At 41.5% G+C, this 26,984-nt stretch overlaps 1 protein-coding gene across 2 annotated transcripts in view; it reads right to left on the bottom strand.

The window, feature by feature from the left end:
* The window catches only part of atxn1a (ataxin 1a), a 109,598-nt gene extending 83,554 nt beyond the window's left edge, over positions 1-26,044 (bottom strand). For both annotated transcript variants that reach the window (XM_053613428.1, XM_053613430.1), the window contains exon 1: positions 25,873-26,044. The gene's annotated coding sequence lies outside the window, so the exon portion shown is untranslated. The remainder of the gene's footprint in view (positions 1-25,872) is intronic.
* Positions 26,045-26,984: the final 940 nt, after the last annotated feature.

Here is a 26,984-nt window from a genome sequence, read left to right as displayed (position 1 = left end):
GCACAACCAGATTTTAAGTTTAAGGGTGCAACTAGATTTTCACATGGGTGATAGATGTTGGATAACTATATTCGCTTCGATAAAAAATAAAAAAATAAAAACTGTACTGTGTGTTTACTCAGGTTGCGTTTGTTTTATGTTGTATTTCGTTTGAGGATCTAAAACTATTTAGTATTAGCTATACACAAAAACAGAAGAAGTCAGGACTCTTTCACAGCACTGTCAATCTCTCCACTACTACTTTCTACTAGTACTTTAAGTATCTATAGCAAATAAATAAAGAACATACAGTATACAGCAAATGAAAAGGTTAATATGCTGTCCTTCCAGGTATCATCACCTGTGTTATATTAAACATGTTAATAAATGAGGCGATGGGAGGTGAGCATTAATCAGCCTTAGTTTTAGAGTTGTGACAGTTCTGTGAAGCGAATCAATGAGCAAGTTAACCACAGTTCCACAGAATTAGTAACAAAGTTTACTTCTGCAACATTGCAGAGGGAGGGACTGGAGCCTGTGCAATAGATAAGACAAGTACTCGCATGCAAAAACACAAGCGCACACACACACTAACACATTTGTCCATGTTTGTGAGGACCTTCCACTGGCACCTAAATCTACACATAAATCTAACCCTAACCTTAACGTCAGCAATCAATAGAGAACATTGTGACTTTTTTTTTTTTTTTGTATAAAAAAGCTGCAGTTTATGTCAAGATGTCCAGATGTTCTTATCCTTGTGGGAACTTTTGTTCCACACCAAGATATAAAAACATGTCCACACACACACACACACACACAAACACACCGAGTCAGTGTTTTCTCCTGAGTCAGCAGTTGTGGGTGGCAGTTTCATTTCTCACTTAACCTGACTAGAGTAATGAGAGCAGCCCAGACAGACGGTATGTACCTCCTACTTCCCCGTGGCCTCATACCCCTCTACTATTGTATTACACAGAAAAACTCCACCCATTTTACACTTTTTATGACTGTTTGACTGAACATATGAAGTCATTAATAATGCAGTATGTTTGTATGTAGCAGGATGCTGCAGTCCAGGAGGATCACAGCAGCACACAGTTCATCATTCTACCTCATTTAATACTCCTACATTAACTTGTCAAGTAATTAAGCAGGCCCTCCTGGGTGATGCCATAGCTGGGGTGCCATTTGATGTTATATTTACATATATAGTATGTGTGTAAAATAAAATAAGATAAAATAAAAACAGACATTTCAAACAGAGATAAAGTGGCCTTCACAACAACCTATATGCATGTTTCAGATAAATAACTTATGTCATTAATAATACCTCTGACAGCATTGCTGTCTACCCTAGCCCGCTATAACTACAGTATACTTGACCTTGAAATATAATCATTCAACTACTTCAAAAAAAAGTCTTATCGTTTGCGTTAACGGGTGAACCCATTCAACATCTCATGTCTGAAATCATCCTTTTTTCGATGAGTCATCCGTTATAAGTCACGCGAAATGTACATTTTAGTGCCTCACACATTTTTTAAATGCACTAATGTTTTAGCATTAACTTAAATTACATGGTAAATTATATTTATTTATGTATTAGGTGTGTGCAATATAATATTGTGTTACAAATTTTGGTAAATGGTCTGCACTTATATAGCGCTTTTTTAACCTTAGCAGTTCTACAAAGCGCTTTACACTGTGTCTCATTCGCCCATTCACACACACAGACACACACCAATGGTAGCAGAGCTGCCATGCAAGGTGCTAACTTGCCATCGGGAGCAACTTGGGGTTCAGCGTTTTGCCCAAGGACACTTCGGTATGTGGAGTCACGTGGGCCTGGAATCGAACCGCTAACCCTACGATTAGTGGACGACCCTCTGTTTGAACCGCTGGTCATGCTGCATCACTGGACAGCATAACACACTCGAAAGTGTTATCTACCCTCTTCCTCATACTTGAGCTCAGGGACACCCACGATTGGCTAGCGTCACTGTGACTGACAAGGGAGAGAGCATGCCACCCCTCCCTTGGTTTCCGGCTACAAATGGCTGTGGCATAATGAGGATTCAAACTGGCACACTTTTATTCGATTCTGCGAATATCATCAGTACTTTTATAACACTAAATACTTTTTTCTTTTATGCTATTTTTATAGCTATTTTTTGCCCACCATTATGGGGCATGATGGCTTAGTGGTTAGCATGCTTGCCTCGCATCTCCAGGGTTGGGGGTTTGAATCCCGCCTCTGCCCTGAACATTGCATGTTCTTTAGGGGTTTCCTTTGGGTACTCCACATATGTGTTGTAGGCTGACTGGCATTTCCAAATAGTCCATGGTGTGTGATTTGTGCCCTGCGATGGGTTGGCACCTTGTCCAGGGTGTCCCCTGAGTTGTCCCCCAAGTTCCCTGGGATAAGCTCCAGACTCCCTGTGACCTTGTGTAGGATAAGCAGTATGGAAAAAATATGGATGGTCACCATTATGAACGGAATGTTTTGTGGTTGGTTGGTTTCCACTACAATACAGATTAGGTTACACGCCGGTTCGTCCTATACAAATCTGCTGTGTGATGTTCACATTTATATTTGCATTTAGTCATATGGCAGACGATTTGATCTAGATCAACTTACAAAAATGATAGAAAGATGATATCAAGTACTACAAAATAAAGCACTAAGAGGTTCTGTAATGATCTATAATCTAAAAGACTGGAGATTAATGCTGGTTTGTACAAGCGTGGAGTGTTTTTTTTTTTGCTATCTAAAAAGGACAAATTCAAAATGGAACCAAGTACACAAGCAGAAAATGTCAGCACAATGAGCTCTCAGAAATGTTGAAGACACGGGTGTGTAGTTATAAACCAAGGTGCACAGATATATGTAGTGCAAGGACGAGTGTTTTAAGTCTGAGTCAGTGTAGTGACCTCTGTAGATGAGTCACATGAGACACTTCAGGTGGTCATGAACCGGAGAGGAACAGCATTCTCACTGACATCTTTTAGCCACAAATGTTGTGCTGCTCAGTGATCATTTCTCCACTGGGATACTTTAGAAAATGGCTGAACCCCATTCATTTAGGAGTCACATTTTGAAACATGCTCTCAGTGTTGACTGAGTAAAACCAGAAGAATGTATCCACGGGGAGATGGGATGCTCCATACATGCATGTAATAGAACATCAGGAAATTCCAGTGAAATATTTGTACAATCTCATTTAAACAGAATTTTAAAAACTTGAAAACTGCTTAGACAAACCTTGACCCAAGTGTCTCCCTCTCTCCCGGTTGCTATGCCATCTGCCTGTCTGTTGCTAGGACAGTTTAGGGCAGTCAGTGACAGCTCACAAGAGACGCAGTAGCCAAGGTAACTCTGCAGAAAGAAACTCGCTGTAAGTCACTGTAGTTCCTCGTAAGGTTTTTGCTCTTGTTCCATTTCCTTTCTTCTGTCTCCGTGTTGGGGGCAACTTAACATGCAGATTTTAGGTCTATTTTTAGCCCGAGACCAGACGCCACCTCAGACTGCTAGGATTTCAGAAAGGAGAGGGTCTTCTCCCATTTCTTCACATAGACCTAAAAAGCAATTCCTCTTCTCATATCAGGGCATAGCAGCTGTATAGAAACTACTAGATATATAGGAAGTCCGAGAAGAGTGAACTGATAGTCAAAAGGTTTTCGAAATGTATGTACTTCATTGCCCAAGAATACATTCTAGAAATCTATATCCTTGGCTACAATGTACCTATAGACTCAGCAGCCACTTTATTAGGCAAACCTGTACACCTGCTTATTCATGCAATGATCCAAATCAACCAATCATGTGGCAGCAACACAATGCATAAAATCATACCAATTCAGGTCAAGAGCTTCAGTTAACGTTCACATCAAAGATCAAAAAGGCAGAAAACGTGATCTCAGTGACTTTGACAATGGCGTGGTTGTCGGTTCCAGATGAGCTGGGTTGAGTTTCTCCGAAACTGTTGATCTTCTGGGATTTTCACACACAACAGTCTCTAGAGTTTACACATAACGGTGTGAAAAACAAAAACACATCCAGTTCTGGCAGTTCTGTGGGTAGAAATGCCTTGCTGATAAGACTGTGGAGAATGTCCAGATCAGTTCAAGCTGACAGGAAGGCTACTGTTTGGTAACTCATAAAACCACTCTTTACAACCATGATGAGAAGGAAAGCATCTCAGAATGCACAACATATCAAACCTTGAGACTTATGTTCTACAAAAGCAGAGGGCCACACTGGTTCTACTCGGGCAAAGAACAGGAATCTGAGGCACAGGCTCACCGCAACTGGACGGTTGAAGATTGGAAAAACATCAGCTGGTCTGATGAATCTTGATTTCTGCTGTGGCATGGAGTCAGAATTTGGTGTCAACAACATGAATCCATCCTGCCTTCTGTCAACAGTTCAGCATTTCTAGAATGTGTTCCAAATAAAGTGGCTCGTGAATGCAGTTAAAAAACTATAACCATGCATTCATGCTAGCAAGTGACATGAGACTGTGCATTTTCCATGTAAGTGCGCAAAATGGATTTGTTATGCCAGGAACAGCAGCAAGTCAGAGCTGAGTCAGAGCAGCAAGCAACGTTTTCTCAACTCTTTGCAATTTAGACTGAATGCAGTAAAGCCACAATTCCAACCAATCATACAGCACAGGCTGTAACCCTTACTCTCACAGTAAGGCAATATATGTTAAGTCCCCATTCAACCATATTTGGCACTCAAATAAGGAAGAAAAGCCACAAGTTGAAGTATACGGAGTGAGCAGGAATTCAATTAAATTCAGTTCAGTTTTATTTGTATAGCGCTTTTTACAATGGGCATCGTCTCAAAGCAGCTTTACAGAAATATGTAATCACGGGATACAGATTTTAAATGTGTGGATTTATCCCAATTGAGCGAGCCGGTGGCGACGGTGGTGAGGAAAAACTCCCTAAGATGATATGAGGAAGAAACCTTGAGAGGAACCGGACTCAGAAGGGAACCCGTCCTCATCTGGGTAACTACAGATAGTGCGAAAGTAAAGGAAAGTTCATTATGGTTTTATATGAAGTCTGTTTGTTGAACTAGTCCACAGGAAAGGAACTTATTTCAATTTCCGAAGTAGAAGAGCAGCTGATGTGGGCACATTTCTAATACTGATTTATACATGTGGTTAGATGGTGTCATCTACTTCCAATAAAGTCCTGCTGAACTTAAAAGCAGTCAAGAAAAAAACAAGTAGAACTCAATGTCAACAGCATTGATGGGGATGCGCTCTGCCGCCAACAAGCCCAGTCTCCTTAATATCCTAATATCGTCAGGGCTCTTTGCATAGTTTATAGTTCCAGCTTCATAAACTGCTTCTACTGTTAAATGTTAAAGAGTGTTAAATGGAATGAAAGAGTGCAGATAGCTTTCAATAATGTATCTTCAGTAACCGTTTTAGCCTGGTCATGGTCGTAGTGGATCTGAAGCCTATCCTGGGAACACTGGACATGAGGTGGGAATACACCCTGGATGAGACACCGGTCCATCACAGGGCAACATGCGTACACACATTCACATGCTCCTTTACACCTAGAAGCAAATTAGAATAGTCAATCCACCTACTGGCATGTTTTGTGAGATGTACCCAGAGAAAACCCATTGAGCACATGGGGAGGTCGTGTGAAACTACATACACACAAATTACCCTGGCGTCAAGGTCAAACCAAGGACCCTGGAGCATTTAGGCATCAACACTACCCACTGTATTACCATCACCTCAGCTGAGTAAGAACAACATATGGTGTCCTCAGGGACATAAAAACACTGACTCTTTCCCAAAGTGGGTAAGTGGCTAATTATAGGCTATCGGCATTTATTATGACACCAGTAGGTGAAATTCCCGAAATATGTGAAGTTTAGGAACAACAGCTACATTCCACACTTATCTGGTGTACAAGAATATAATCCTGTAGAAAGGCAACAGGAGAGAAACTTCACTATTCTGTAAACACAAGAACTCCCAACAACCCACATTCTGAAGTGTGTGTGTGTGTGTGTGTGTGTGCGTGTGTATTGTTCCTAATGGTTTTGTTAAATTCTCAGTACAGTGAAGTTTATCTCTCCTGCACAAAAACAGTTGTGTTTATATTACAGAATGATAGGCCATGGGATATTTACTTTTAACTCTCAGTCTCTCTCGCTCACTCTCTCTCTCTCACACTCTCGCTCTCACACACACGTACACACACTTTAATAGTCTTTCTCCATCTGACACACCTCTTGTCTTTTTCTTGGCTTGGGCTCTGTATCTCACTCTGCCTTAACTTTCTCTCAGGTTAATCCTGCAATCCCTGTCAATCTGTTTGTCTTCCCATCAAATCTGTGTTCTCTGTCAGAATCCTCATGTCTTCGTCCATCACCACCCCTCTAAGGCTACCCGCATATCTTTCCTTTTTGTGCATCTCTCTCTCTCTCTCTCTCTCTCTCTCTATCTCTCTCTCCCGCTCTCGCTCTCAGTTCCGTAGTTGAATCTTACAGCACAGTTTCAGTGCTTGAGTTTACAGTAAAAGTGGTTTATTAAAAGCATGTGAAATAATCAAATCAATCACAATTAAAGACAAACAGACAGATAGATAAATAGATCTGTAGTTGTAGCCCATTTCCTCATGGTTTGCCACGGTGTGCATTCTGAGATGCTTTTCTGCTCACCTAGGATGTAAAGAGTGATTATCTGACTTACCATAGACTTCCTGTCATCTCAAACCACTCTGGCCATTCTCCTCTGAGCTCTCATCAGCAAGGCTTTCTGCCCACAGAACCACCACTCACTGGATGTTTTTTGGTTTTTTCGCACCATTCTAGACATGGCTGTGTGTGAAAATCCCTGGAGATCAGCAGTTTCTGAAATATTCAGTCCAACCAATGTGGCTGTGTGGATGGATGCACGGATGGATTGGTGATGGATGTGTTGGACCCAGAAACAATTTTTCCAGATAGCCAAGTATAAAAAAACCTCATGTCTGGACCTTAACCAGGCTTTTGATATGTACGAGCTGAGAGCCTGTTGATTGATGGCTCAGTTTTTGTAGTTTGCAGTTACCAAGCAAGCCAAAGTCCAGGAGCTAAGAACACCAAGCCCTGACTATGTTTCATAACCATAAGCACATGCCCCATCAGCCAGCTCGAAGTCCACTGATTGTACCTATACCTGAACATCCTGCCTGCGGCACCAAACACACCTGGCAAGCGTTTTTGCTCTTCTGCAAAATGCAGCCACACCATGCACACAAATCTAAACCTACTGGGTAAAACAGAACAAGAGGCAAATCCTGAAAGCAAGCTGACCAAATGAGAAAACACACTGGCAAAGAGGACAAGCAAATAGGAGTTGCATATTCTTATGGAAACCTCGACTAATATTTACTTGTACATTTTTATGTTTATTCCAAACAATATCTCGACAGACATCACGCACTAAAACATGGTCATGTGTGATACGTGCGCTCTATTTTCTATTTCAGAAGTTCAGAATTTTGACAGTATGTACTCTGGTGTGACATTACATTCACACACACACTGGCAGCTGGAGATATGGCAAAAAAAAAAATATCGTCACATTACCTGATGTGTATTTACTGATAAAGTGCCAGTAAAATCAGCCACATTTAAGGCCTGTTGAAAATGGTCAATACTTCAGGTTTTAAAAACATTTCAACGTATAACTTATGTAAAAAAAAAATATTGTAAAAATGGACAATCGGTTAAAAAACATTTCTTTTGAGGCTTTTATCTAAACACACATTAACACACATTATTTTCGGGTATCATATTTTGTTTGATGTAAAGACATTTTCTTACGTCTCAAAATTTCAACGATTAACGATTAACTGTTTCCTGAAATAGTGCTGGGTACTGGCCTGGAGCTTATCGCTGTTTGCTCAAAATGACTGCAAAATGTGCCAAGTCATTTTTCTCAGCCTTCAAAGTAGAAACATGCCCATCATTTCCCACACTGCTTCAGTCATATTAAAGCCGGACTTCGACATAGCGGATTCTCTTAATATCCTAACACTTATCATACATGTGAATGCTAATGGTGTTGTTTTTTCCAATAGTTTCATGATATACTGTTTTGATGAACTGTTATGAGAAGGTCTGACCAACGGGTGTGTTATTACACTAAAACAAAAATCACCCATTTGTTGAAAAAGAGAGTTCTGAGATGCAAATGATCGTCCATGATGTCCTCCTCGTGATAAGAATTTGTCATCCCACGTTACTGATGTACTGCAACGTGGCCGTCTCACGCACAGAATGAGAACAAGCATGGCGGAAGGCAGCGTCCCAACCCTAGTTGAGGAAGAACAACTAATCCCCAACAAAAGGAGCTTCCTCCGCGATATGGAAGTAGTTCAGATCCATTTCCATTTATTTTTCCTGGGGTTAAATCATCACTCCCGATAGTGTTGGTTTTGCATTTTCACTGGGATTTTAATTTGTGAATAAAATTCATTTCCTATTTTTTTTTTTTTAACCTACATAATTGGTATAGCTTAATATTTGATGATGGTCAGGGTTAAGTTTTTTGGATCAATGTTTGTGTTTGCACAGCTCTCAAGACTGTATGCTGATGTGACTTGTGGCCAAAAAGTTGTGTTGTGTTGACCGTTACTATTTTCATATCATCATTTATATCGTTACCGCAAAAAAACTGTGATATAATTGTAAGTCTATATCGCACATTCCTCATATGTAATGATCTAGTACCTAATTTCCATACTTAAGTGCATATTTTTATCTATAAGGGCCGTTAAAAATGAAACAGGCTGCAAGTTTAACTGTAATATGAGAAATAAAATCACAATGTTATATTAGATTATGTCATATCCTCTCATATCATGTCATACTTTCTTGAGAATGTCATTATTAAAGAAAAAGAAAAAAAAAACAGAAACAGTGGGTACAAACATACGTTATAAATCTCTTTACAGTGAGGCAACCATTCAGCTGGTCAGCATTATAAAAGTACTAACAATACCTGCGATATTCTCAGTGTATCTTTAAATAATTTACTGTAATATTGATAAATCATCAGTTTGCCAAATTGAACACAGTGGACAGACAGACAGACAGACTTTTTTTAACAACATGCCCAATGCCAGCTCCCCAAACCAGCCACACAGAGCAGCGTAATCCCACACCTAAATCCACAGCAGGTATAATACTGGATTAAGGCTTTCACCGAGGCATTAGGACTACTGCAAAAAATGTGCTTTCACACTCCTGTGCCTTCACCCTCTTTCTCCATCATACACCCAGACAAAAGCGATGCGCTATACAGTCTATCTAATTCATGTTAGGTATTCCATCTGACACCTGCTCGATCTTTCTTTAACTGAAAGCCATTTTCTCTTTTCTGACCTTGCCTCTTTCTCAGTTAGAATGATGCTATTTTCAGTTCCTGCATGTATGGATGGCACAAGAGTGAAAAAAGAACCCGTCTCTTTTAGAGACAATAAATGCATTCCTGAATCGGGCTCTCTACTTCTGTCACAGAAAATGGATTAAATCATGAATTTATTAAGGGAAGTAGCTAATGATTTAGGATGAAATCATTACTTGCATGGTGTACACACAAAACACGCACGCACGCACAGAGAGAGAGAGGAAAAGGGAAGTGACCTGCCAAAATATCACTACTAATTCAAGCAGCAGACAGCACAGTGACATCTACAGATGCTAAACACATACAGCATGAAGATATTTCTTCAGGGTAGCAAGGGCTGTGCTGTGTGCGATGTGCTGCATGTGACTGCATGTCTTGTGATCTTTCATCGGGAGTAAAACTTGTTTATTAATACGTTTATTATTGCACTTCATTCTTCTGTACCTCCCTCTGTAGTGTAATCAGTGATTCAGTGGGAGTCGCAGGAAAATCGTGCTGAAATGGACAATTATAGAGTGCATGTGTCCTTGGATGTCCTATCCACCTGTGTTTGGTTGTGTGTGTGCGTGTGTGTGTGCGTGTGTTAGTGTGTGTGTGTGTGTGCGTAGTGCTGTATATGAGACATGTCAAAAGCCTTCACACGCTCCTCCCCAGAGGCCTGTATATGGCCACCCTGCTTATGTAATGAAGGTTGAGGTGACAGCAGGAGCACACACACACACACACACACACAGGCATTACACACAACGCCATTACTTAATGCACACCCAGGCTAACAATATCTGCTGAGACGTGAGGTCTGCTGGAGTTCGGCCAAAACGTCAAGGCCTAAAAACATTCTAGAGAAATCTGTGTCTCTACCGTCAGTGACAGCCACTGTGTAAACCTGCTGTGTGTGTAAAGCTGATTTTAGACTGTGTGATTTCAGCATTCTTATAAGATTATTACTTGTCATACCGTATGACATGATCCCAAAAAGAATCTTGGCTGAGTTCTTTAACAGGTTCTACCATAACATGCGGTTATTATAATATAAAGATCCTCTAGCAGTAGACGGAACTGCAATTAAAGAAAATTACTACATCCCGGCTCGTCCAGAACACGTGGCCGCTTTTCTCTGTTTCGATGGTGACGTGATGGTGCAGAATCATTTTCACAGCCAGTAACACTGCAACAAATATCTAAGCAAGTGAACATACCTTGACTAAGGGCAAGTTTATATTAATAATATTTCTTATTATTATGAGATTAGTATGAATCAAATGTAAGATCATTCAGCCTTTATACATTTCAAGCTTTACATTTTCTCATCTATCTGCAGATAATTTTGCTTCATTGCGGAAACTAATGCTTATAATGAGAAAAAATCTGCCAACAGAACAAGCTTGAAACTATCAAAAATATCTCAAAATAGGTTTAACAATCATCAGTAAACACGATCTTGGCAGCCGCAAAACATTTTTAACTATCCCAATCTGGCAACCTTGTCGGTATCTGTGGGGTCCACTGATGCTAGGGCAGCGTGATTCCTGCCCCAATGGACCACTATTACTCCATGTTGCAGATCCCAGTTTTGAACACTAGGAGCAGTAATAACTCATAACTCAGTTTAAGCTAAGTGTGGCTTAGTGGCTAGCACGTTTGCCTCACACCTCCGGGGTTGGGGGTTCAATTCCCATCTCCACACTGTGTGCATGGAGTTTGCATGTCCCTGTGCTTTGGAGCTTTCCTCCGGGTACTCCCATTTCCTCCCCCAGTCCAAAGACATGACTCCCCTGGAATAGGCTCCAGGCTCCTGAGGAACCTATGTAGTATAAGGCTTTCAGAAAATGGATGTGTTTCTCATAATCTAAAAAGGTGAGCAGATCAAAGCAATATCTTTTTACAGCTGTCAAATAGTGTAATTCTTTCAAATTGTTTTGTCATTAACGTTGTGAAAGTGGACATTATGAAAATTAGCTGATACACTTTATATGCTGGTGTTCTGCCTGACCTGCCCTTATGAACAAGCAGCCACTGCATACAGTCAAAGCAATGTGAGAAAGGAGCTTCAATAAAAAAATTTTTTAAAAACATTCTTATTAAAACTGTAATTGCATTCTTCGTACTTATTACTACAGTGTTGATCGCATGCTGCGGATGACTCACAGAAGAGCAGCGTGTCCTCACACACTCCCTGTCAAACCATTTTGAGGATGAAAGGCTTAAAAGTGGGACAGAGGAGGATTTTTTTTTTTTTTTTTTAAAGAAACAATCCCGCAGTTGTAAAAAGGGAGCGGGACTCCCTCCAACCCAGGGCTCCACCTCCTTTTCAGCTCGATACTGTTATTAAAAGCTACAGGGAGAGAAAGGTCATTTCACAGAGGGACAGACCAGGCAGGCCTGCGGAGCTGCACCGGAGCAGAGGGGTAATTGATACGTAATTGAGAAAAAGATCTGAAGCCCATTAATTAACTCCGAGAGAATTGCAGCGTGCGTTTAGCAAGAGTGTCTTCACAAGCGATGCAAAAGTCAAACACCAAGCATCTGCATCTTTTTCTAAACGCCCTAGTCATTAAACAGATGATCAGTTCGTTTTAGCAGCAAGTGGAGGACCTTTTAAGAAGGAGAAGATACCAGTAAACGAGACCTTTTATAAGGAGAAGCCATTAAGAGTAGGACCTTTTAGAAGGAGAAACCTTTTAAACCAGACCCTTACTAAAGCAGCTAATGTGATTATAGTGCTCTGTGAGAGGTGAGCAAATTTAATAATCAAAACCATTAAAATGTGTTGTGTGAGAAAAGCATTCATTATGCTTTGCGTGCATGGTGGCAATGGTATCATTTCATCATCTCTTGGAACACCAGAGGCATTAGCCAACGGCAAAAGCTGCTGGAAAATGTCCCCTTTTTTCTGAATAATTCACAGAAAAGAAGGAAGGGGAAAAAAGGAGTGTAACTTGGACACAGTGCTTGTGGACAGTCAATAAAGCTAACTGCGAGGTCAGGCAACCATTTACCATGAAAAGAGCAAACATCGACCATTCAAACAAAAGAACTCTCGCGTCTAGTTCAGAATGACTAAAGCAGGAGATTAGGATGACTCCGGGTAGGAAAAAAAAAAAAAACTTTTAGAAGATGAAAAAACTAACTCAAGAAGTGCATAATTTCCCTAGAAGCAGCAGGCAAGTTGAAGAAATACCAGTGTTAATGGAGAGGTCATGCGCTACACTTGGCAAGCGGTTTTAAAACCCAGCGCACACTTCGCAGTTCAGTGCAAATCGCTAATCCAACAGCTTTTAGAAGTAAAAGTGAGATCTGGAACATATCATTTGGTTGGGTTTAAAAAAAAAAAAAATCATTTGGAAGCTGCTGCTCTCGTTTTGTGTGAACTCTGTGATTCAGCATGGGAAAACCAAAGTGAGAATTTATTCTGTTTTTATGGGGGGATGGGTTGGGGGGGGGGGGGTGTTCTCATAATGGTGCGAAAAGCACTTCAGGGAAATATCCCAACACTCTGCACTCGGCAGCACACTGTAACCCATTATCTATTTATCACTAACTGTCTGCAAGACGCCAAAGTTGTGCTCACACCGGGACTAAAGCTAGCCAATCCTGTGCAAGGCGTAAATAAGTTTATGGGAATATAAGCATGCAAATCAAATTATTTTCCCCAGAGGAAAAAGAGGATCCTCCAGCCCCTCTCTGGCATGCACATTCTGATATAATCTGCAGAGCAACAGGAACAGCAGACCTCCCACTGTACCCAAACCATCTGTGACCCCTGAACTACAGCACTGCACAGAAGCACGTTCCCTGGAGTGCGCACTTCTGCAAGCAGACGCTGTCCTCTCCAGCTCGGCTCGGGGTCACTCTGATCTGTTTCTCTGAAAAGAAAGTACAGCCAGGCTAACAAATGCAGTGAGCTTTTCTATCAGAATGATATAAAATGTGAAACAAGGCCTATATTGATGTCCTATTTAATAGAGCCAGTATGTGTGCTAAAACTGTAGGCTTGCCAGGTTTAGCACAAATCTGTGACATGTATGAATATTATCATGCTCATGCATGTATTTTGCTTGCCCTTTCATACCAAACCTTGAATGTAATTTATTGCGGTGGTACGAATGAGTAGATGTGTAGTCTATTATGATATGATATTTCGATCACATTGTCCACTCCTATCAATCAGCTAGATCTATAATATCCCCACGTAGCATACCTCACTTCTATTTGAAGTCATATTTTTTGCATATTGGATAAAAAAAATCCAAGCTCAAGATATTTTCACGTTTTATTCTACAACATAAAGTACATCAGTAATACCCGACTCGTGACTCAGTTAAGCTTTTACGTGGCTGTTGCTAACAAGCGGCTAAATGGGAGTACAGAGGATGTCGGGGACATTAAACGTCATCGCGCCGAACAGAAAAACTCATCTACTACAGCCTCGTTGTGTTTATACTTGCGCTCTTGAAAACTATTCCAACTCAAACTTTCCAACTTGTACATTTATCGATTTATCGTACTTTCCAATTGCAGATTTTTTTTCAAATTGTAGTGCAGTAAATTCTATTGGAAGCTTTGAAGTCATGCGACCGTGGTGTAGCTCGTTTAGAGCCTAACTTTAGCTTTTTACTGCTGGCGATTGTATTTAGCCTTCAAAATCCATAAAAGTTGTGTTAAATTTGTGAAGACTATCTTGATGAACAAATAAGAATCATAATTGTTTTTGTTGTTTGGGGTTTTTTTTTTTCTTCTTATTTTATACTTCCAGTGCAAATATCCAGTATTTACAGAACATTTTTCGCAGCATCTATATCTACAGCCTGTTTATATACATATATCCTTCACTGTAGCACTGTAGTTAACATCAGCTAACTATTATTATTGATATTACCAAAAAAGTTCAGTTCACTGCATACAAACAGGTATACATCAACGTCTAAAATGCAACACTTTACAAATCATTTTAATGATAATTATAATTAGAATGCAATTTAAAACACTGTTTGCACTCCAGCATGGTTAAGGCTGTTGGGGTATAAACTAGAGAGTGTGTGTGTGTGTGTGTGTGTGTGTGTGTGTATACATGTCTTACAGTAATACCTAAATAAAAAAAGGAAAAAAGCTGCAGCTAGTTTGTTACGACGCATTAACAGTTTGCATGCACCTTTTCTTATTTACTGCGGTACTAAAAACAGGAAGGAAGAACGTTTCTAGCATCTTAACTAAATCTTAACTAAAGCAGAGGAGCCACTCATGTTTTCAATCTATAATTACGCTGCAGGCTAGATGCTAACTAGTCTGCAAGCTGCCTAGCTAACTATTAGCTAACAAGTCTGCTTTACTGATAGCTAGCTAGCATCGTCCAGACTAGGATAACAGATATAACATGGACACAGATTGCTTTCATTCATCATAACTAATCCTGTTGTCCTCTCTAGATGAGAAAAACAGATGGCTGAAATCAGGGGACATGCTATGAAAAGAATAATAATAATAAAAAAAAGCTGACGCTAGCACTTTCATAGTTTCCCCTCTTACTAGCATGCTAATATCACAACAAAACCCAGCACCAAATCAACACCATTTCTTCTTCTGTCCCATCAAATCTCTGTCCTGGTGAAATTCCCCCACTGGCCCTTCTCTATCACGTCCCCCTAATAATCTCCATATCTGAATTGGCTACATCACTCTCTCCTCTCCACTAATAGCTGGTGTGTGGTGGGTGTTCTGGTGCACTATGGCTGCCGTTGCATCATCCAGGTGGATGCTACACACTAGTGGCGGTTGAGGAGATCAACCCCCCCACCACCACCGCCCCCATACGATGTAAAGCTCTTTCAGTGTCTAGAAAAGCGCTATATAAATGTAACTGTAACTAAGCACAATCACAACCCTCTCCAGTTTAACTGGAGAATAATCCAGTGTGGAGTGAGTTTATTTTACTACACTCAATATGGATTTCCATGATGAACAGTGTAAAAGAAAAAGAGCAGAAAGAGTCAGTGGTCTTCTATGCCAACACAGCGGTCGGTTTATTACACATCTGTTTTCCTTGGGCTTACAGTACACCCACATGTGTGTGTGTGTGTGTGTGTGTGTGTGTGTGTGTGTGTGTGCTTGCTCTCTGCTTCAGTCAGACAGGCTCAGAAAAAGACTCTCCACACCTTTCTGTCTAGCCCTGTCAAGAGATCAGGTGTGAATAAATGTGAGCCGTCTTTGTGCAGGGAATGAGACCTTCATGCTGCGAACTTCCATAGAACAAGGTTTACATACAAAATCTAACCTCTCGATCTATTATTTAGACACGTGGAAAAACGAGCTCGTGTTATTGAGAGATTTATGATATCAGAGACGTAAGTGTATATTTTCAGTCTTTAAGATGTAATCAGTTATGTAGAAAGAAAGATTTGCAAAGTTACGTAGAATCGTACGTATATCCCAATAAACTGTCAGAAATGTTATACTGTACAGTCTTATTTTTATGGTTAACTGTCCAGTGTGATTAAATGTGATGTTTTTAGTTTTAGGTGATAACTTTCCAAAATCAAACATTCCTCCCATCCATCCATCCATCCATCCTATTTCATTCCACTGAACTTTATTTGTATAGCACGTTGATATTTAGATCCTTAGATCCTTTCCTCTATCCGTATATATCTATCCATTCATCCACCCTATCTTCATTCCTATCCTCCATCCGTCCACCCTATCTTCATTCCTACCACATCCATCCACCCTATCTTCATTCCTATCCTCCCATCCATCCACCCTATCTTCATTTCTATCCTCCCATCCATCCACCCTATCTTCATTCCTATCCTCCATCCATCCACCCTATCTTCATTCCTATCCTCCATCCATCCACCCTATCTTCATTCCTATCCTCCATCCATCCACCCTATCTTCATTCCTATCCTCCATCCGTCCACCCTATCTTCATTCCTACCACATCCATCCACCCTATCTTCATTCCTATCCTCCCATCCATCCACCCTATCTTCATTTCTATCCTCCCATCCATCCACCCTATCTTCATTCCTATCCTCCATCCATCCACCCTATCTTCATTCCTATCCTCCATCCATCCACCCTATCTTCATTCCTATCCTCCATCCATCCACCCTATCTTCATTCCTACCACATCCATCCACCCTATCTTCATTCCTTTACTTCATCCATCCTTAAATTATTACCTCATGAAATCTACTCATCCTTCCAACCCTATCTTCTACCTGTTTCATGTTCTTCTTTTCATCCTTCCTTTTGCTCCACATAATTTCCTAATTTCTCATTTCTATCTATTCATCTCTTCCCCTTCCTGATTTTGATACATCCATCCATACAATCTTACATAAAACCAGCCTTCCTTTTTTCCTTTATTTTTACCTATCCATTCATCCTGTTCCCCTCCCTCTGTCCATCTATTCATCCTTCCATCCATAAATACCTTTCCTCCCTTACTCCAGTCTATTCATCCACCCTACCTCTCATCCATTTATCTATCGACCCATCCATCCTTCCTTCCTCAGCTTCCATCTATTCACCATTCCCTCCATCTACCCGTTTACTCCCATTCCATCCTATTGTCCTTCCATTCATCCATTCTTTCCGTCCCTTATTCCTTTTATCCATCTGCTCTTCCCTCCATCTATCCACATCCTCATATGACTGTTTAATGGCAGTTTGATTATCATAATTCAATTTTGTGATACAGATCAGGATACTGGTTATGTAGTGGCTGGCTCTCTCTCTCTCTCTCTCTCTCTCTCTCTCTCTCTCTCTCTCTCTCTCTCGCACTCCATGCCTAGAATAGAGCATCATAGCGTAGTCCAAAGATTAGCCTCATTTATCTGTGTCAGGCCTCATCAGTCCACTTCCTGCTGCTCATTCAACCTGCCTCTCCATCCGAGTGCTGCTTCTACATACTCACTACTGTGGACTCTCTGCATGATATTTACCAAAAAACATTGTTTATCACTGCCAGAATTAGAGCTTCAACTCTATAACAAAATTATTTTTGGAGCACTTACATGGTTAAGAAACATCTAAATGATACAAGAAATAAACATTAATTAAGCAGATGCCTAACCAAAGTAAGTGGTATGGCCTGAGATCACAGAACTTCAGAAATGTGTGAATGATGATTTTTTTTTTGGTACCTTTGGCTAGGCAACACACCCTTGCTTGGAAAGGCTGATGGAAAAGGAAGAAACTCCCCAGAGATGTGGAAGGCAGGAATGCTGCTCTGGCTGCCTCTTCTATATGCTCTCAGGGAAGACTTCAGAGAGATGACACGTGGAGAACAGCAGAGGTGGAGACAGAGTCTTTCTTTCTAAACGTACGCTCTCTCACTACCCACATGACTTGACCCAGGAGGGGAAATGGTTCAGAAATGGGCAGTGTTTTAGCTCGAGTCTTATCTCTGCATGCTGTACGTCAGCCTGTCATCTCCTTACTACTTCTCCCAGCGTCCCAACTTCAGCTCCAGCCTGTAGTAAATCTGCAACATGCTCCTTTCAGTGAAAAACAGTCCAAACACCTTGGGGTGAATTAGCTGCTAGCCAGTGCGTCATAGAACTAAGAAAGCATGCATAATAAGGAATGGTTATAGCCAGCCAAAAATAACAGTTGTAAGGGTGGGTTTCGCTATTCCACAGATTGTTTCTATCAGTGCTGCTTTCCTGTTATTGAATTCCTTTCTCGATGCATATCCTCCTTCACACTGGACGCACTCTCTGCTCATGTCACCAATAAAGTTCAAGCTGCTTGGCACTGGCTTTCTATGCCACCCTTGCTCATCATGCCTGTCCTCCACTAGGAGCCTTACATCTTCTCATCCCTGAGACATTGGTTTAGCCCTGTCACTCAGCGGTTACTAAAGCTTGTAATCCAGCCCTGACTCTGCATCACAGATAATCCATAATGTGAAGTTGGCCGGGCTTGAAAATGGATGGTCAGGACTCTTCAAGGATGGAGAAACTTTGTCTTATATTTGTGAACACTGGTATTTAATGGTGCATCTTATCCCCTAAATATATCAGTGTACCTGTTTGATGCTTTGGGATTCTTAGAAGCCGTCCGCAAAAAATAGCATATTCTTTAACATATTCAATCTAAATCCAACTCATTCATTCCTCCATTCATCTTCAATAACTGCTTTGTCTTGGTTAGGGTCATGGTGGAGCTGGAGTCTATCCTGGGAACACTGGGCACAAGGGGTGGAATTCACCATGGATGGGACACCAGGCCATCACAAGGCACCGTACACGCACACATTCACACCTAAGAACAATTTAGCGTAGACAATCCACCTGCATGTTTTTGTACAGTTGGAGGAACCCAGAAGAAACAATAGGAAACCCACACAAAAATGAGGAGAACATGCGAAACTAAACACAGGCCCAGATTCGAACCCAAACCCGAAATCAGACAACTAAAGATTCCATTTATTTTTGAATGGGCAAATGACTAGCCTGTGCATGTGTGACAACCAGCAACAGTATTTTCTCACCACTGACATTGATATTATTCGATGTTGATATATATTTCTTGGTACCTTGATGCTGCAACTACAGCTTGCTACATGTTCCCGAATCCCACCACCTGCTGCACCCAGACATCAACTAATTCTGTTCCGTATTCTGTTCAATGTTAGGAAGTTTTTTTTTAATTAGCAAAATTATATTTTATTATGCTAGCAATAAAAGAAGGAAGTAGCTCCATTATTGTACAGTATTGTGCTTTATGCTTTGGTACTTCCCTTCAATTAATGACAAAGTATCATTAATCTCATCATCATTTAATCCCTGATTAATGCCATTCGAAATTAACACACTTTACTAACTAACTAACGTACTAACAAGTGCAAAGTTTGGGATTACATTATGCTAGTAAATACTTTTCATCCTAAATAATTCTGCTTGCAGGCTATAATTATATTGGAATGTGCAAGCATTCTCTTGTATGCTGGTCAGTACATTTACGTCCATCCCCTTCATGTAGTGTGCACTATATTGTGCACAACTCTGGCTTGTGGTTGAGGAAGGAACAGAGATAGTGACATGGGAGTAATTTGGTCATACTACAAGAATTGTTCAAATGAGCAAGTGAAACACGAGACTGATGGTAAGCCAGCTAAGAATAGAAAGCTGTTTTCAGTCATGTTTTTCTGCTAAGTTCCTCATTACACACAGACTCCAGGGTTGCTGAGAGACTTCCTCTGTTCCATCACACTATAGAGAGAATGGTATTGAATGTGAATCTAGACCAACAGCGAGGATTAAAAGCAGGGTGGTATGGATTAACACAAGCAACAATTCTACGAAAGCACACTCACGCCTAGTTTTACATTCAGCTGCAATAGTGTAGAGCAAATCTTTGAACTTATTAAGGGAACAGAGTTGCTTATATGTAACTCAAAAAACGAAAGCAATATGGGGGTCATTCACAGCTCACAGTAATGCATGTCTTAGGGCATTTTCACACTTGGCCCAAATGCTTCGGTCCACACCCAGGACCGATTTTGGGGGAGGGGCTTAATCACAGGTTTGCCTTCACATTTCTAACAAACCATGGATTGCCTGTGCAACTCCATACGTCATTTTTGTGCATGCAGGTTTACAAGATGGTAGGCACTAGGTTACTGGGTTTGCTTATTTGTCCTGTGGTACCAAAACTTTTTTTTAAATTCAACATGACTTTAAACATTACCATAACCAATGCAGACTGGACCTCGGTTAGATGGAAAAGAGCCCATGACCGCCATTTTCAAGAGGACATGGGATGAGTTCTCTGGACCACTCATGGGCCTGAAAACAGCTTTAACAAACTATCAGGGCAAATGGCCCAGAGTGAAGAAAAAAAAACCATGAGAGTGAAAACGTCCATTCAGGACATAAGCCTGTATTGCATACAGTGAGTCATTGGAACTACTCACTAATGTATGACATTTAAAGCTCATTAAGGTGACTCCTAACTGTCCAATAATATATCTATAGTATGACGCATCTATATATCTATAGCATGACGTGTACCACCCAGTGTGTATTCTACCTCATGTCCAGTATCCCCGCAAAAGGCTACATATCCACCATAACCCTGACTTAAAGTAATTACTGAAAATAATTGAAAGAATGGCACACTGTTGACTCACATGTGCACAATTTAATCGAGAACTTCCTCTGATTTTCTGGTATGCGGTATTGACATAGATCTTGCGTTCTTGATATGTGCAGCTTAACTCCTTGAACTCCAATTTCCACTTTTGCACATTCCAAATTGAAAGCACAGATGGAACCCGTGTACAAAGTCACCACTGGGAGTTGCGAGAAAGAAGAATGGCCTGCATGCCGACATCCACTCACTGGAGAAAGGAATGTTTTTCATCTCGACATCAAAAACCTCTTGTCAGTGCTGCAGTACAATAGTGGCTTGCGTCTGTGTGCTTCACCCATGAAGGGGAGCAGATGAATAAAGCTAGGATGAAAGAGGGCTGGCTGAGAAGGGCTGGAACCAGCATCATTTTACTCCAGTTCCATCCAGGTAGTTTTCTTTCCTCTGCTTATTCTTTGTCACAGTGACAAGTTCCATTGATCTTTTAATGTGAAAAGTGAGGTATATTAAAGAGCGAGGTACATTTACTCATCTGGCAGACACCTTTTTGCAACATGACTTACAATTGTGGTGAGATGAGCAATTAAGGATCTTGCTCAAGAATCCAAAACGGGCTCTCTGATAATCCTAGGATTTGAACCGACAAGCTTCTAATTACTCGGCCAGAACCTGAATACACTACTGCCCATTTTAGCTTCATCAATTATCATCAATTATTGGACGTTCAGGGAGGTGGAGGGTTATAGTCTGAGACACTCAAGAACTGCTGCTCATGCCTTGTCACAGGGCAGTGCAACACACTCAAAAGATAGCACAATCCACCCCCTACTGCATACATGAGCTCACAGATGGCTAGTGTTGCTGTGATTGACAGGAAAGAGATAAAGAATACGCCATCCCTCCCACCTGTACAGCATGGCCAATTTTACTCTTTTGGACTCCCTGCCATTGATGGCTGTGGCATTGTCCGGATTCAAACTTGTGTTCGCTGAAGCTAGCGAAGCTAGCTAGATACTTTATGTGAGAAATAAAACATAACTGGCCCTCTGTTAAAGAAAAGTAATCAAAGACATGGTGGTATGATGCCACCTTGGGGTCCTGAAGACTTTCCAGTGCTGGAAAATTTATAGGAACTACTTAACCAAAGTGCTGACACTGGAGTTTAATGGTACTTGAATTGTCTTTAAGAAATATACATGTGACACAGCTTTCAAATGTGGCCAAAATACAGTACCTTAGAAGAATTTTCTGATCAATGAAACAATCCTTACACTGCAAGTGTGCATAGAAAAATTCTTTCTATGCAGAAGGCACATAGGGACAGTGGCGATATTGTACGGTATCCATTGTGGCAATATAATGCTTGCTGAGTACTAAGGTATATCAATTAAACAACTGTTGGTGCAGTCGTAAAGTGTCCTGATAAAACAGCCATTAAAATGAGTGTCTTCTGAGACAAACAGCACGGCTTGGCTTGCTCTGCTTTAGCACGCAAACCTGTGAGGGAATGTGTGCTGAGAGCTTGTCTGGATAGGCCTCATTTTACAGTGTGTTCTCAGAACAAGGTGAAGCCAGGTTGCTGTTCATCCCTCCCCTCTGGTGTGTAAACAAATTTCTGGTTCAGCTGGCTCTCTTTGGCCATTGGCTGATCCTGTCCCTGTCAATCACTGCCACCTCATATAAGCACTATCTGCAGGTGGAGGTGTGTCCCTCCATATTTCACAGGCACTCGAGCATGAAAGGTTAGCCTTGCCTGCACCTGTCACTCCCTCTGCATGGTTCAGCAAACCCAGCCCATTAGAACACTTTTAGTGCCCTTAAACGTGCAGGTGCAGTTTAAAAGAAACACTGACAAGAATGGACACTAAGGAATCAGTAGCAACGTTTGTATGCGTGTCTGTGTGTGCTGTAACTCAAGACAAATAATCTGCCACACAAGAGCACTCTTGATTAGACCACACACTGTGTCTTCATTACAACGCATTAACAATTAAACGTAAGCAGTACCGAGGACAGTTGTGCTCCCAGATCACCGTAACATACAATGCACAAACGTTTCAAGCAACTTTTTTTTTTAAAAAACCTTCAAATTCTATAACCATGCTCACGTTAGAACAGTGGTTCAACCCCTGAGAGCCAGGGGTTTAACAATGTGATAGATAATGAGACGCGCCCTTCGTCCCAATTTGCATAATTCGTATGCGAATGTTTTTAGAACGCGAGACGAATGGAATGCAACATGTTTTACATGTAAAATAGTCCACGTTATTACAGCCTAGTTCTCTTGTTCAAAGTAGTTATAGTGTTCAGAAACATTTTTGATCACTCATGTTCCACACCTGTCCGTTATGTAGTTTTATAAAAATCATAAAAGTTATTTTTTAAAATCATAAAAGTTATAAAAAGTCATTTAAAAAAGTACAAAAACACAAAAGAAAAAAAAAATCTATCTAACTATCTATCTATCTATCGATCAAAACAGTTTATAGATTAGATTAGATTATATATAGATAGACACAAATTACAAGCAACCAGTGTTGCAAACTTAGTGACTTTGTTTCTAGATTTGTGGATTTTTTTAGACCTCTTTAGTGACTTTATTTTGAAAAAGAGGCAGATATCAGCGACTGTCTTGCACTCAGTACAGCTCTCCAGCTCACATCCCAGCTGCTGGTTATACTAGCTGAGAGAGCAGGTTCGGTCTACTTACATGCAGTGTGTGTAAAGTCTGACTGAGTTGCAGTTGCCATGTCCCCAACGACCAATCACTGATCACTACTGCCCCCAACGACCAATCACTGATCACTACTGCCCCCAACGACCAATCACTGAACACTACTGCCCCCAACGACCAATCACTGAACACTACTACCCCCAACGACCAATCACTGAACACTACTGCCCCCAACGACCAATCACTGATCACTACTGCCCCCAACGACCAATCACTGAACACTACTGCCCCCAACGACCAATCACTGAAAACTACTACCCCCAACGACCAATCACTGAACACTACTGCCCCCAACGACCAATCACTGATCACTACTGCCCCCAACGACCAATCACTGATCACTAATGCCCCAACGACCAATTACTGATCAGCCCCCAATGACCAATCACTGAACACTACTGCCCCCAACGACCAATCACTGAACACTACTGCCCCCAACGACCAATCACTGATCACTACTGCCCCCAACGACCAATCACTGATCACTACTGCCCCCAACGACCAATCATTGATCACTACTGCCCCAACGACCAATTACTGATCAGCCCCCAATGACCAATCACTGAACACTACTGCCCCCAACGACCAATCACTGATCGCTACTGCCCTAACAACCAATCAGTGATCACTACTGCCCCCAACGACCAATCACTGATCAGCCCCAATGACCAATCACTGAACACTACTGCCCCCACCGACCAATCACTGATCACTAATGCGCCAACGACCAATCACTGATCACTACTGCCCCCAACGACCAATCACTGATCAGCCCCAATGACCAATCACTGAACACTACTGCCCCCACCGACCAATCACTGATCACTAATGCGCCAACGACCAATCACTGAACACTACTGCCCCCAACGACCAATCACTGATCACTACTGCCCCAACGCCCAATCACTGATCACTCATGCACCTTTATTCTTATTTCAAACTCTCTTCTTATTTAGAATTACAACTAAAACTGTTTTCCTTCATGTCCATTTGTCAACTACAGCTTATTATTTTGTCTTGTTTTTGTTCTTGATTGAATAGTTGGTTTCTATACTTTCTAAATATGGCATTCTTTATTTTGTGATGCTATGACTAAGAACTTCCTCTTTCTATAAGAAATGACTTAAATTCTAGCATTTTCTATTCTGATCAAACGCTTATCTTCTTCCTTCATGTAGCACATTTCGATATGGAAATAATCACGGTAATCAATTCAACAACATGCAGATTAGTCGATGACGTCATATGGAATGTTCCAGCGTCTTTTTGAGCATCCACTAACTACTTTCCCCTGAAAAGATTTAGCAGCACTCAAGGCACCACCAGGGACTTGTCACTTTTCTGTGTGAACTTAAGGTGAGGGTTTCCCCAAAAGGACAGCGGAACTCTTTAGAGTAGCATATAATAAAAAACAATTATTGATTACTCACATGACTCATTTGCATATTGCAACTTTCTGTTTTCTCAGACAGACAGACAGACAGACAGACAGACAGATAGATAGATAGATAGATAGATAGATAGAAAAAGCTGATATGGGGTGATTTACAAACTGGTGCATTATATATGGTGTCTGTATTAGCAACAGTTCCTGCTGGTTGCTACAGATGCTCCAACGCCTCCGCGGGACTCTCTGGAGAATTTATTTTCTGCTCTAGTTGGCAAAACTTATGGGCAGCTAATGGTTGCACGTCATAGCGCACATATGAACTGTCTGGACAAAATGCATGATATTTTCTATCTGCAACAATCATTATAGTGCGCTCATTTATGTAATACACATGATACGAGTTATGTAAATGTAAACAGGGGGGGTGGGGGGGGGCTGTCAGCGGTATCAGGGATCCCAGCAGCCCGTTATATAACTGGACCCGATGTGCACCACGGGAACAAACCTCAATGAAACTGCGCGACACACACACACACACACATACACACGCGCGCGCGCGTATTCCATCGAGTGCACTAATAAACACATATTATCGCGTGCATAGCTGTTGGAAATGTGACTGAATGTTCCTTGTGATCGCGGTGTTCCGTGTCACTAAACCGTGTGTGTGTGTGTGTGTGTGTGCTGTTCCTGCGAGAGATCAGCGCCGCTTACAACTTCCGCGATTGTGTTTTCACGCACAGAGAGAAAGTGCAAAAAAAAAAGCCACGTAGAAGCACTGACGTTGTAAAAGTAGGTTACAGTACAGCGGTGTAGTGTAGTGTAGTGTGTAGTGTGTGCGTGCGTGTGCGCGTGCACGCGTGTGTGTAGCAGTTGAGTGGCGCAGTTCTCCAGCGCTCTCGCTTTAAACTCGGAGCCGGCGCGAGCGCTCCCTGCCCGGCTTCCCCCTCCGAAACTGGCGCGCGCTGTCTATCTGTCTATCTGTCTCTCTAACACTTTTTTCCATAACAGTACAGCTCTGACTCAAGTGCCAAACCCTGTTCTAGTTCAGCTCGAGCTGTTTTAATCAAATGACAAAGTAGTGCATGCGCTTTTTAAGTGTTTTTTTAAATATTGTAAATGAATGTCAGTCTGTGATCCGATGCGCCGTTGTTCGTTCCGGCTAAATCCCCCCCCCCTCCCCGGATCCCGTGGCTAAGCCTCACTCTGTGTTGGGCAGAAAGCGGACTTACTGTGCGCCGGAAGTGAGCGGCTGTCCGCACTGCTGCTGCCGAGCTCCCTGCTCCCTGCGCCCGCTTCACCTCCACTAGCACTGACGGCGTCTGCTGCAGCTGAGCTAGTAGCTCTCTCACTTTCTCTCTCTCTCTCTCTCTCTCTCTCTTTCTCTCTGTTCCCACCTCCAGTGTGTGTGTGTGCGTGTGTGTGTGCGCGCGCGCGTATGTGTGTAAAGGCGTGCGTACGTGCGTGTGTGTGTGAATGTGTAACCCAAATATGGAGCACTTGGCCAGCCCCGTTAGCTTAGCTTAGGCTAGGCTGTTTCATTCCATACAAAAAAAACAAAACAAAACTAGACTAGACTACTTTATAATTTTGGCACCTTTTGAGAACATGAAATAAAACAAAAATTTAAGTGAAGACCTTTACAGAAATGTGTTCTAGGATCTAACAGACTGATCCACAGTCTTTAAATAGACTCATTCTTCTGTCCTGCTGCTATTGCTCTGGAGCTAGAGTTCAGGAGAGACATGTACTGAGTGCTGGTTATGTCAGTGTACTTAGACTTACTGCTTTTATAGACCCTTGTTCTTGGTGATTAGTCACTCCTAGTCAGTCCAAGGTTTTGGACATGGGATGGCAAAGGGAGGGCAAGAGCTCACTAAGGGGTGGCACCTCCTAAATATACAGAAGACAAATTTATATGTACAAAATAGCTCGTTTGTTTCCTGTTCAAATAATAACATTACTACATTGGCTTCATCCATATGCTGCAATTAGTATTTGAATCAATCATTAGCTATGATTCATTTAGTCTGCTCTAATTGCATGGGCGTAAAAGGCATCTTAGGTGGCAAGGCTTTAAGAGTAGCAGCTGCCACACCCCTGGGTGAAGGCCTAGGGCCATACTTCCATCCTTGTAAACAACCTTAGTAAAAAGTTACTGTTGATTTATGATACCAGACTTGCTGAAATGTTATTTACTTCACCGAGCCATGCACGCTTTCCATCAGTTTTTTCCATAAACAAGGTCCCAGGCTGTTATGAAGACCGCAAAGTCAAAGCATTCCACCTATTAGTATCTTAATATTCTCATTCTGTTGACAAGATTTTTGATGTAGAACTGCTT

This window comes from Ictalurus furcatus, chromosome 24, assembly GCF_023375685.1.
Source record: "Ictalurus furcatus strain D&B chromosome 24, Billie_1.0, whole genome shotgun sequence".
NCBI lineage: Eukaryota > Metazoa > Chordata > Actinopteri > Siluriformes > Ictaluridae > Ictalurus > Ictalurus furcatus.
Note: the sequence above shows the minus strand (reverse complement) of the source record. Positions and strands in the feature narration are given on the sequence as shown.